The following is a 13470-nucleotide window of genomic DNA, read 5'->3' as shown; positions in this document are numbered from 1 at the left end:
AAGCCCATTCACCTAGAGCCTGTGCTCAGCAACAAGAGAAGCCACTGCAGTGAGAAGCCTGTGCACCACAATGAAGAGTAGCCCCTGCTCGCCCCAACTAGAGAAAGCCTGCGTGCAGCAGTGAAGACCCAATGCAACCAAAATTTTTTTTAAAAGGAATTCAAGTCTTGGGCTGCTATCTCTGTGGCTCTGGGATTCAGTTTCAATTACACTGTTAGTATTCAGAGTCTTTCTCTGATAGAAGGCAAGCAGTTTGAATATGTTACTTCTGTCTACTTAATTGTAAGTTTCATGTAGTTTATGATGACTAATCCTATGCAGTACTTCATGGTCTGTAAACCCTGTTTTAGGATACATTTAAAATGTTCAAGGGATTAGGGTATATTTTTTTAAGCCAGTCACATCTCATTTTTTCACCATCTATTTAGTGAAGAGTTACTTCATTTAAGGATAGAACATATTTAAATATCAAATAAGGAAATACATTGTTAAAAGTGAAATCCATATAAATATCTTGAGTAAAAATTAATAATAACCTCCTAATTATAGCCTATGATTATTAGCTTCCAATGAGAAAATATAAGTTCTAATGACAGGAAGCATTATCAAAGAAACAGAAATATTTCATAATAAATGGTCCAACCTATCATGTATCTATAACAATTCTAATTTGTACATACCTAATAACTTGACCTCAAGCTACAAGGCAAAATTTGACAGAACTAAAGGGGGAAATGCATATCAAAATTCACAATGTAGATTTTAGTACACTGCTCCTAGTCCCTGATGGAATAAAAAGGGGAAAAATATGAGTCAGAATATAGAAGATAATTTTTTAAGGGTAAAATTATTACTAGTCAGAATCATAGCCAAGTTTGGGGGTACAAAGGAGACTTTTGGGATTCTAGTAAATGTTATATGTGTAGACATGGGTGGTGGTTACAGGAGTGTGTTCACTTTGTGACAGTTCATTGACCTGTATCCTTACAATTGATGCTTTTTTATGGATGTTCTACTTCAATTAAAAAATTAATTTTTTTAAAGGAAAAACTTTACCTCCAATAATCCCCTTTGCTTACTTAAATTTGCTTACACAAATACAAATATTTTTGTTTTCTTTTATCATATACAGGAAGAAAGTAACATTCATTGAATGTACACTGTACAGCTGGCAGCATAAGCTGGGTCTTGTTTTCCTCTGGCCAAAGATATTTGGATTTGGAACATGAAGTTTGAAAAGGAAGAAAATCCTTACCTGTCAATTTTCTCCTCCCCACATTTCAGTTGTGAATAGTAATTTGGAGGAAAAAAATGTCACTGAGTAAGTAACATATTTTTTCATGGACAAATAGAAAATTCAGAATAGAGAAATCACAATGTCAAAAGCTTTGGTAAGAATAAAAATGTAATGTTCATGAGTCTGTAGAAGAATCAAAATTAAATATTGTTAATTCAGATTTCAGTAATCTTCAATAACAGTGACAATAGTAACAATAATAGCCAATTTTTTTTAACATTTACCCTATGTCATGTACTCTGTTAATTATCTGTAGCAGGTTAAAACAGCACACATAGATTATCTCAGTTTCTGGGGGAGGTCAGAGTTTGGGCATGGTTTATTCAGGTTTTTTGCTTCAAGGACTCCAAGAGCTGTAATCATGGTGTCAACCAGGGCTGTGGTCTCATTTGAGGATTAATTCGGGAAGGATCTGATTCCAAGCTCAAGTATTTGTTCACATCATTCAGTTCCCTGTAGGCTGACAAATCGAGGGCCTCAGTTTCTTGCTGGCTGTTGGCCAGAGATCACCTTCAGTTCCTTGCTATGTGGGACTTTCCAATATGACCACTTCTTCAAAGCTGGGAAGGGAGAGTGTCCTTTCAAGATGATGTTACAACCTTATATAATATAATCATATACATATAATCACCCTCTCATCATCTTTGCTATACTCAACCAGAAGCAAGTCACAGGTCCTACCAACACTGAAGGGTAGGGTACCATAGAAGGTCATGAATAGCTTTGTGGAGATTACGAGGTCTATCTTAGAGTATGTCCTCCATATGTACAATTCACATGGGTTATCTCGTTTATTCTTCACAATAGCTCTATGAGGTAAGTACCATAATTGCCTCTATTTTACAGATGAGGAGACTCTGGCCCAGAGTTAAATAATTTGTCCATCTATATGTGTTGAAGTTGTGATTCAAGTTGAGGCATCTAGAAATTGAGGTTATTTGCCTTTACTGGGTTGTCTTATTATTTCATAATTAACAAAAATTTCATAATAAAGTATATTACAAAAGGGGAAAATATTTTCAACTACTTTAGAAAGAATACATTTTTTAACATCTTTATTGGAATAAAATTGCTTTACAATGGTGTGTTAGTTTCTGCTTTATAACAAAGTGAATCAACGATACATATACATATATCCCCATACCACCTCCCTCTTGCGTCTCCCTCCCACCCTCCCTATCCCACCTCTCTAGGTGGTCACAAAGCACTGAGCTGATTTTTCTGTGCTGTGCGGCTGCTTCCCACTAGCTATCTATTTTATATTTGGTAGTGTTTATATGTCAATGCTACTCTCTCATTTCGTCCCAGCTTACCCTTCCCCTTTCCTGTGTCCTTAAGACTCTGTAGGAAACTAAGATCCCACATGATGCATGGTGTGGCCAAAAAAATGAAAGAAAAAGAAACCTGAGAAAGAATACATTTTTAATAGATCATTAATGGACTTAACCCAAACAAGGAGTAAGTATATTACTTACTACTCAAACAAGGAGTAAATTCCCTCTCAAGATTAAAAAAAATTGAGCCTGAAATTATTTTTTGTCAGTTTATTTGTATTAAATTAATGAAAAACAGAGACTTCTAGTATTTTATTCACATATTCATGTTGGTTACAGGACTGTGCATTTTAGTGATACAGTTTCACATATCAAAGATATATTTAAACCAAGAGATGGAACTTATTTAAAATATTCATTACCCTTGTTTCAGAACATGATTTTGAATTTTTTTAATCACATTTCTAAAAGGAAAGTGAGAGAGAGAGAGAGAGAGAGAGAGAGAGATTACCTGATCCTAAGCATTTCATTACTAACTAGGTTAGATTTAAATCATGTAATGGCACACTTAGGTAACTGCAGTCGTGAGGAGTAAATTCCTTGTGAATTCTTCTCATTTTATCCATTTGAGTTCTATGAAATATAAAATAAGTGTCAGAAAGTAAGGTTTTAGTAGACTAAATAACACATTTTGGAAAACACTCACCAAGATACAGTACTCATTAGTAAATATTTTGCAATATTTTTCCCAAATAACTAATAGCAGAGAGTGATGACCAATAACTCTAATTCTAGCTTTCACTGAGAGTGTCAGTGGTACGCAGACCATGGGAGACATATATGTTGATAGGGCAGTGAAGGATTGCCTAATTAAATATTTGCAAGTAAATATTTCAGAAATAAATAGCATTATAAAAAAATCAGCATTATGCCAAGCAGTGAGTAACAAATTATGTACCATGGAAATGAAATTTTGAATTGGTTGAGCAATTTGCTCAAGTGTACACAGCAAGTGAAAAATATCCAGGATTTAAACCCTGGCAATTTGACCCAGTAAAACCTTCATCCAGTGTTTCTCAATCCAGGTGCTCATTAAAGCTTTGAACAAATATAAATATTTTTGCCACATATAAGACTAATTAAATTACAATCCCAGGGCTTGGGACTCAGGTATTTGTACTCCAGGGCTTCCCTGGTGGCGCAGTGGTTGAGAGTTTGCCTGCTGATGCAGGGGACACGGGTTTGTGCCCTGGTCCGGGAGGATCCCACATGCCACGGAGCAGCTGGGCCCGTGAGCCATGGCTGCTGAGCCTGCACGTCCAGAGCCTGTGCTCCCCAACGGGAGAGGCCACAACAGTGAGAGGCCCACGTACTGCAAAAAAAAAAAAAAAAAGTACTCCAGGGATTCTAATGTATAACAAGGGTTGAAAAGCTGGGCTTTTTTCAATACATTGTCTTGCTCATATATCACTAAATTTTAGTACTCCATCAATTCTCTTAGTTATGTCTACTTTTCTCCTGTTTTTATTGTTTGTTTTTGTTTTTTAGATTTCATAATTAAGAGGACATAAATATTATGTATTTGGGAAACATATTCAGAATAAGCTTCAGACACAAATTCTCATGGAAACCTATCAAACATAAACAAGTAACAGAATGTGCATTTTTCTTTTTAAAACAGTATCTTTTTAGTTTTGATTAATTTTGTTTCATCTCCTCTGTGTTACTTAAAAGAAAGATTTCATTTCTCCTGTGATCTTAATTCAAGCCAGTAAACATGGGTATGTTCTTTTCTTTTCTTTTTTTTTAGATTAAAGTGTTTTTTTTAAAATAGATCTTTCTTTCCAGCATTTACTGTTTCTAGATTTTTAAAAAATTTTTATTTATTTATTTATTTTTGGCTGTGTTGGGTCTTTTGTTACTGCTCACAGGCTTTCTCTAGTTGTGGCGAGCGGGGGCTACTCTTTGTTGCGGTGCTTGGGCTTCTCATTGTGGTGGCTTCTCCTGTTGCAGAGCACTGGCTCTAGGCATGTGGGATTCAGTAGTTGCGGCTCATGGGCTCAGTAGTTGTGGCTCACAGACTTAGTTGCTTCGTGGCATGTGGGATCTTCCCAGGTCAGGGCTCAAACCCATGTCCCCTGCATTGGCAGGCGGATTCTTAACCACTGTGCCACAAAGGAAGCCCTCTAGATTTTTTGATAATGGCCATTCTGACCAACGTGAGGTAATACCTCATTGTAGTTTTGATTTTCTTTCTCTAATAATTAGTGATGTTGAGCATCTTTTCATGTGCCTCTTGGTCACCTGTATGTCTTCCTTGGTGAAATGTCTATTTAGGTCTTCACATGGATATTTTATAACCCCAGTGCTCATGTGCTTTAATAATTGTTCTAATCGCTTCACAAAACAGAGATTTAAACTGTTCAAACCACTTTGGGATTAAGTTCAAATTAATCGTTGTTCAAACGTCAGCACAAGCTGAAATTTTAAGGGCATCTATAGGTGGTTCATTTACCTGATTTCTGAGCCATAAAAGATTTTTCCTGGCCTTCTGATAAAAGTTTCACATTGATATTACTCAAGAAAATTCTAGGCCTAGAACATTGAATTAGTGAATTTCTGTCACTGGTTTTGAAGAAACTAAGAACAAAATTTTCCTTAAATAATTAACTCCAGTTACAAGTTAACTAAAATATATGTACCAGGTACTATGCTAGGTACTTTTATTATCTTATTTATTTCTCACAAATATTTTATTCCTATTTTCCAAAAGCTATTATTTCCCATTTTATAGGTGAGAAAACATAGGTCTCCTAGCTAGTGAGTGACAGCTCAGATACATCTAGACTGAGATATTTGGAATATCAGACTATGCTTTTAAAAATATATTTCATATCCATATTGTCAAATGTGTTTTCAGTCAAAATATATTTTATGAAGTACACAGCCTAAGAAGAATACTTTTATTATGTAAAGCATAAAGGAAGACTGTAGGTTAAGAAAATACATTTTGGGAATTGAAATTATACTGACACACTCCATGAAGAATATTCTACTCCATCCCTAAAAACTCTGAGATATAATCAAAAAGGAATCTGAGAACAAGAGCAAAAAGTCTGGAAGAGTCTGCTTGAGGAAATACAATTTGAAAAGTTCAAGAGAAGTAAGAATATAAATGTGGAATTTCTGATACTCGGGCATTGCCATGATTTAAATAATTACTTATGATAACATGAAAATTATCCCACAATACTAAATTTGGCCATGATTCATTCTTATTTATTATGACTCTTTTATTACAAGGATGTGAAATTATACAGAATAGAACTGAGTTATTCTGAAACCACTCTCTAATAGAAAACTTTAAGATCTTTAAAAATGGATTTGGATCTTAATGCTCTATATGAAAGGGAAGAGATACCTCATTCTATGATCATTTTCCCACAGCTTGAAAGTTTTGTGCAGAATATGACTGAAATGTAGGGCAGTAATTTTATGTTATCATTAAGGCAAATTTGGTTAGATAAGAGCTATTTGCAGTTAACAGAGTGTGATTTTCACATTACAATCCAAAAGAGTATGGAGAAAGAAAAAGAAGTGATGCCAAGTTTGGTATAATTTGCCCAAGTGTTTGTTAATGCACAGGAGAAATGCAATCAGTGAAAACTACATTATTTTCAAAGTTTTTAAAAGCTGAGGGGAAAATAAGATTAATCTATGTGAATACCAATTAAACCCCAATAAAGAAAATAGTTCTAACTGCATTAAAACTAACCTCAGTTCTGGGGTCTGATCATGTTTTTACTATCCAAATCTTACAATCTGTCTTCTCAGTATTGCTGAGAAAGTGGAGAGATCCTTTTGCTTCAAATTTGAATATTAGATTTTAATGTTGATAATGACAGTTAATTGCAATATCTAGATGGTAGTCACTTAGTTTTTATGCATAATTTTTGTTAAAAGCCTGGTCTCAAGTGTAGCTTTTAATGAAAATGACAAAATGGTAAACTACTAGTTACGCTTGGGTCACATGCCCTAGAAAGTGATGTGTACTAGTTTGTATTGGTTGCAAGTAATGTAAATTGAACACAAACCCATTTAAGCAAAAAAAGAAAATTTAGTGGGTCATATACCTGGGAAGTACAATGGGTGGTGCCTCTTTCCCGCCATCTCTCAGTGCTGCTTTCAGCTGTGTGGTTTCATTCTCAGGCAAGGTCTTTCTAAGCTCCAAAAAGAAAAACTTGAATTTTCCATATGCTGGTGACAATTTGCATAGCATTTACCTTGCATTAGGTCTTATAAGTAATCTAGAGGTAATTTAAAGTTTATGGGATGATGTATAGGTTATATGCAAATAATATGTAATTTTATATAATGGACTTGAGCATCCACAGATTTTTAGTATCTGTGGAGGTCCTGGAACCAGTCCCCCATGGATACCAAGGGACGGTTGTATTTTAAAGCCTATTTGAAGCATATTAGACACATAGGCATTTAGGATTATCAAGACTTCTTAATAAATATAATTTCTTCTCTTTATTTTAAGAGTTCCTTTTTGTTTATGCCCATATTCTTTGTTCTGAAGTCAGCTTCGTCTGATATTAGTTTTCATTATATTTGGAAAATTTTCAGACATTATTCCTTCAAATTTTTTGCTGTCTTTCCTCCTTCTCCTTTGGGACTCCAACTGCACAAATGTTAGGAAACTTGATGACCCACAGTTCACTGAGTTACTATTCATGTTTAGTGTTTTTAGATATATTCTTCCTTTTTGCTAGCTTTGATTGTTTTACCTTCAAATTCACCATTCTTTTTTTTCCTGCAGGATCTAATTTGATGGTAATCTCATCTAGTAAAATTTTTATTTTGAATAATGTATTTTTCATATCTAGAAGTTACCTTTTTCATATGATCCATCTCCCTCTTAATTATGAACATTACGGTGTTTCTGATAATTACTGATAATATTCAACATACTTAAAATGGTTGCGTCATTGTCCTTGAAACTGAGCAGGATCCTATGGGGCCTTCCTGAGGCAGGTCTTTCCCCCATATCCTCTGCTTTAGTTCCTCTCTCGAGTACCTAGATAACAACAAATGGAAGTTGTTAACTACTTGGTGACCATGAGTACATAACCCCAAAACTCTTGGAGCCTAAGGACTGATAATGTTAACACCTGTGACACCACTTTGTTACCTCCCCATCAAACAATCAGAGAATTGTGTACAAGCTGATCCCATACCCTGTGACCCTCTTCCCTCACCTGGCCTTTAAAAATACTTTGCTGAAACCCTTCAGTTAGTTTGGGGTTTTGTGGGGCATGAGCCACCTATCTTCTTGCATGACCCTTGCAATAAACCCTTCTCTGCTCCAAACTCTGACGTTTTGGTTTGTTTGGCTTTACTGTGCGTCAGGAACATGATCTTGTGGTTGCTAACAATCTTGTCTGCTAATTCTATCATATTTGCCATTTCTGGGTCTGTTAATATTAACTGACTTGTTTCCTGCTTGTGGGTCACATTTTCCTATCTCTTTGGCTACTTATATTTGACTACATGCCAGGTATCATGATTTTTATATCGTTGAGTGCCTAATTTTGTTGAATTCCTTTAAATACTGTTGGAATTTGTTCTGGCAGGTAGTTGAGTAACTTGTGGGACAGTCTGAGTCATTTAAAGCTTACTTTTATGCTTTTTTTTAGGGGCCTGTCTAGAGTATCCTCTACTCTTGGGTAAATTTAGTCTCACCTCTAAGACATGACCCATTTTAGGATCTCTATTGATTGCTCTGTGTATCTAGTGGGTCCTCTCAACTCTGGCTAGTGGGAACTCAAGTGATTCATTTCTCTGGTAATTGTTCTTCCCAAAGAAGTTCTTTTTCTAGTCTGATGAGGTCTCACCCTATGCATACACAGACTGGTGTTCAAAGACTCAAGAGGTCCCTATGCAGATTTTATAACTCTTTCACTGCAATGTTCCTTCTTTTATGACTTTCTGTCTTGTAAATCCTTGACCCCTTGGCTTCCCCAAACCCTGATCGCTGTCTTCTCAACTCAGTGAAAACAATTTCACTCCCTCTGTAGCAGTCGAAATTTTCTCTGGGAGGAAAGTTGGTGGGATCACAGTGCTTACCTTTGTGTTCACTTTCTATCAAGGACCACAGTCCTGAACTGTCTATTTTTTAATCTGTAAGTACAGTTGTTTCCCTTTTTTTTGGGGGGGGGTTAATTTTCTAGTTGTTTACAGCAGGAAGGTAATTCCAAATTCTGCTACTTTCACATGGAAATGCTATCAGTAATTTTGAAAATAACATTTCCTCTATGAATGTTACCTTCCTTATAAGACTTACATGTGCAATATGGAAGTATTTTTTTCTTTTAACAAAAAAGGGTGCTCACATCCACTTGTCATGAAAACTTGCTTGAATGCAATTCATTACACAGATGATTTTCTACATTTTTCCTCATCTAGAAACAATATAATTGCTCATTAGAGTAGATAGAATTATTTTATTTGGTTTTTCTTTCATCATTGTACTTCTCATACAGCTGGCAAAATTAATTTTTCACCAATTGTATGGTTTATACAGTTCCTGATTTTGTTATTTTCTAAGAAACAATGAAATCTTTATCCTTTTGACAAGCTTATTTCTAATATTCTAGGGAGAAAAATTACTTCCTAAGTCTTTAAATCTGGGAACTTCAATACACATATTTGATTTTTCATGAGTATTTTTTCTTTGCAAAATATTAAGCTTTGTGTTCTCATGGTAATAGAGTACGAATGTTAGTACCTGTCCATTTTTATGCAAAATTAGAAAACCCAATTTTAAATATTCACTTGAATATTGACAATTTTTCTTTATATTTGACATTTTAAATTATATGATATAGACAGACAGGTAGATAGATAGAAGGATGGATAGATAGGTAGGTAGATAGAGAGAGAGTAGATAATCTGTGATAGTAATGAAGCTGAATCCAGCCTCTGTACCCCAACACTGAATTAAATCTTGGAGACAGTGTTTTGGGTGAAGTAGGAAAGAATAGTTTTATTGCTTTGCCAGGTAAATGGAGCCACAGCAGGCTAATGACCTCAAAACTGTGTGTCTCAACCTGGAGGGGATGTTATAGTAATGGTTCAAAGAGGGCATAATCAGCTCATGGACATTCTTCTGACTGGTTGGTGGGGAGGTAATCAGGAGTCAGCGTCATCAACCTTCTGGTTCCAACCTATCTGGGATCTACGTGCCTGTGGGCAGCATACAGTTAACTTCTCCCATCTGGTGGGGGTTTCAGTATATGCAGAACAGCTCAAAGATATAGTTATGTGTATCCCTTGCAAGGGAACCAGGACCCTGCCCCAAGGCTGCACTACTGTTTCTTGACTGATCTTCCCTTGTCTCTGCATCCCCTCCCTTTCCCGATTACCAACTGTTTGAACCTGCCTGTTGGAACTCAGGGAAGGTCATGGAGGCTGAATGAAGCTTATTTCCTGTAATCAAGAAATGAGGGACACAGAAAGTCTTTTGTGCCCAGGATCCCCACAGGGTTGTGCTGTTTTAGTAACACCTATAAATTTGAACTGATAAAATTATGCTATGGTAATTCAAATAAAATAAGCAGCCTAATGGTGATGAAACTTACCAAAATGATGAGCAACTATCAATAAAGTTGAGCACATAAACAAATTAAAGTATTCCCTCAACTTCTATGTCTCTGTATTACTAGAAAAGTCAGAATGTTTTAAAACTGCAAAAAAAAAAATACTCTAATTTTTATATGACATGGAGGTAGTTCCCAGGCTCAGCAAAGTTTTTACATTCACAATTAGCCTTTAGTACATTCAGAAACTCTATGGTACACAGGATAACTTTTTGTACTGAGGACTTGTCCTGATACTTCAGGATGCCTAGAATTCTACCCATGATCTCACTCACTAAATGGTAGTAGTATCCTCCCATCCTTGTGTCTTCCAGAAAATCCCTCACAAATTTTCAAAACATACCCTTTAGGATGGTATTACCAGCAGTGTGAAATATTCAGAGTTAGGGAAAAATAAATGTTAGTGTGCATGTGTAATGTGCCAACCATTCATCCATCCCCTTAAATCTCTTTCCTAGAAGAGCATAGAGAAAACCTCCCTCACCAGGACATTGAGAAAAACTTTGATGAGAACAGCACAAACTTCTTTGAGAAACATGGTAAGGGATATTTTTTGAGAGCAAGGATAAATATGAAGAGGCTGCTATTAAAACAGGTTCCCTGGTTTCAATAGATAATGGAACCCCCAATGGAAGAAAGCTGAAAAATAAAATTTAACTGTCAGAGGAAAAGTGGGTATGTTTTCCATAATAGGCAGTAGAATTGGAATAATAAGCAGAATGATTTGATTCACCTAATAAGTTAATGGCTAATGGTTAATTACTCATGAGGTACTTAATACCAAAAGAGTTGTCCTCCCTCTAAGTTACTGTCTAAATTAAATCATATAAATTCTTGATTCCTGTCACCTTGCTCTGCTTCCACCCCACCACCACCACCACCAAAGGAGAAAAAAAAAAAAGAAAAAAGAAGGAAAGGAAAAGAAAGCTGGATTGGATCTGATTTTAGTCATCATGAGAGAAAGTCATAGACTCTTTCTCATCTCTTGGACCTGAGTCAGTTCACAGACCCATAACTCCTTCAGTGAAGAGAAAGTGATCCCTGAGGCTCAGAAGTCACTCTGTTCCATTATTCACGGTAAGGGTTAACTAGGGTAACTTAGTTTAGGTAATAGCCTATGTAGGTAATAGCCCATGACTCCAAAATGTAACAATTACCCCAATTCCTGAATGTACAGTAAGAATTAGTCTACTCAGCAACTCTCATAATCCCCACATTGACTGTCCCTTCTGTGTAATGATGGCTATATTGAAGGGCTAAGTAATAGTGTGTGAGACCTTCTTTTCTTGTCCAAAGTGACTGCTTTCACCAGGAAATCACAGATATTAGTGCCACCATCAAATGGAAAAATTATTCAGGAGTAAGTGATTCATCATTTGTGAGTATATTTGGATTTCAGAGGTAACAAAAAACTGCATTTGGTCATAACCCTCAGCTAATATACTAACAATCCAGAAACTGGATTAAATTTGAATGGTGCCCAGGGAAAGAAAAGCATTTGTGACTTGATCACAGAGCACCACAAACTGATGTCACTTGGCAATGTTGATCCAACAGATCTAATGATGCTTTAGGTGTGTCTATGCTATGCAGATCCTTTCACAACCCCAACAGGAGAATCACAATGACAGTCCTTTGGGTTTTAAATAAAAGTCTTTTTGGTCAAAAAATTTTGTTTGAGATACAGCCCATTGGTTTCCAATAGAAACTACGAAGAGAGTGACCATCTGACCATGGCACACCAGGAGAACATGCAATCCAAACTTCCTATCATGAGGTCTTTTGTTCTTAATCTACCAAACCGCAAAGTTAGATTTTCCTAGTAGCACTCCATCATCAAATAAATGTGTTAAAAGCAATCCTGTTGCCTGAATAAGTAATGACTATACACATTTCATAAGCAATTGGCTTGCACTCTGTATGTGCTGTTGCAACTTTGACAAACTGATGCCTCTCTTTCAGGACACATTGAAAGCCTCTTGTGGGAATTCTCTATGACAATGTGACTGAGAATAAAAACTATGAGTTGCTCAAGTCAGACACAATTCAAGTGGAATATCTGGATTTCACTGTTTTTTCTGGAAGAAGAGATGGCCAAAATCATAGACTTACATATATTTGTGGGCAATTTCTAATGATTTTTTTGAAGGAGCTATAGAAATGGTGATAAGGAGGCTTGCAGGAGGAAGGTATCCATGGATGTTCCAGAAAGGGCCTGGACTGAAGACATTTGTGAAACTTTCTCAAAGCCTGAAGGCCCTCAATAATCAAGTGATAAGAAGCATACTCTGCAAAGTGCTTACTTACTGGATTCATGAACAAAATGCCAATAGTTATAAGGATAAAATTTACACATGTACTCAACAATGTAGACTGCCTTTGCAAAACACTGTATCCTCAAATCCCCTAAGTTACACTCTAAACAGATCAACACACCCCTTACTTCACAATTAAAATAAAAACTATAAGGTGTATCTTTAGTGAATTCTATCCTCTCCGCAACCTACAAATATATAAAGTTAAACTTCGTCCTCTTGCCACCACTCGAGACTTAGATTAAGAGCTGTCCATCTAGTTTAGGGATAATACCTCTCCTCTGCTCTTGACTATTTTGTTCCATTTTATTTAAGACCAGGTTCCATCTATTATTCCTTTTGACCTTTCTACAGGTCCTTCCTAACTACAGTCAAGTTCTATCAGTCTTTAAAAAAACCCTCTTTTAACACTGCACCTCACCTTTAGCCACCAATCAATATTTCTCCTTTCATACCCAGCTAAGTCCCATGATAGATGGCTTAATGTGGCTGCCCCCATTTTCTCAAGTCTCCTTTACCCTGAGAATCCAAAGGTCGTTCTTTGAATCTATTCTTACCAGATTAGAGCCATAGAGTATTGAGTGATTACTGATGCCAGAGGAATAACTTCTACTTAGAAATGTTTGACGATATCTCTGGTTGAACTTTGAAGATGCTGTGTTATTTGATTTTATTTCAAGGCTAAGAAACAAAGCCCGGTAAACTATCTCAACCTATCCATAAATTTGGGTGAATTTTTCTCTCCTAGAGATCATCCAAAGTATTTACTGTTTCTGCCAAGAATGACCTCCATTGAGCTGTGAAGTAGGGATCCCCTAACACATAAAAGAGGTATGAGACCTATACAGTAAGTCTCCTACATACGAACCTTCAAGTTGTGAACTTTCAAAGATGTAAACCTGCGTTCACATGTCCAATCA

This window comes from Pseudorca crassidens, chromosome 4 (assembly GCF_039906515.1).
Source record: "Pseudorca crassidens isolate mPseCra1 chromosome 4, mPseCra1.hap1, whole genome shotgun sequence".
NCBI classification, from domain to species: domain Eukaryota; kingdom Metazoa; phylum Chordata; class Mammalia; order Artiodactyla; family Delphinidae; genus Pseudorca; species Pseudorca crassidens.
This window is presented reverse-complemented; position numbering follows the sequence as displayed.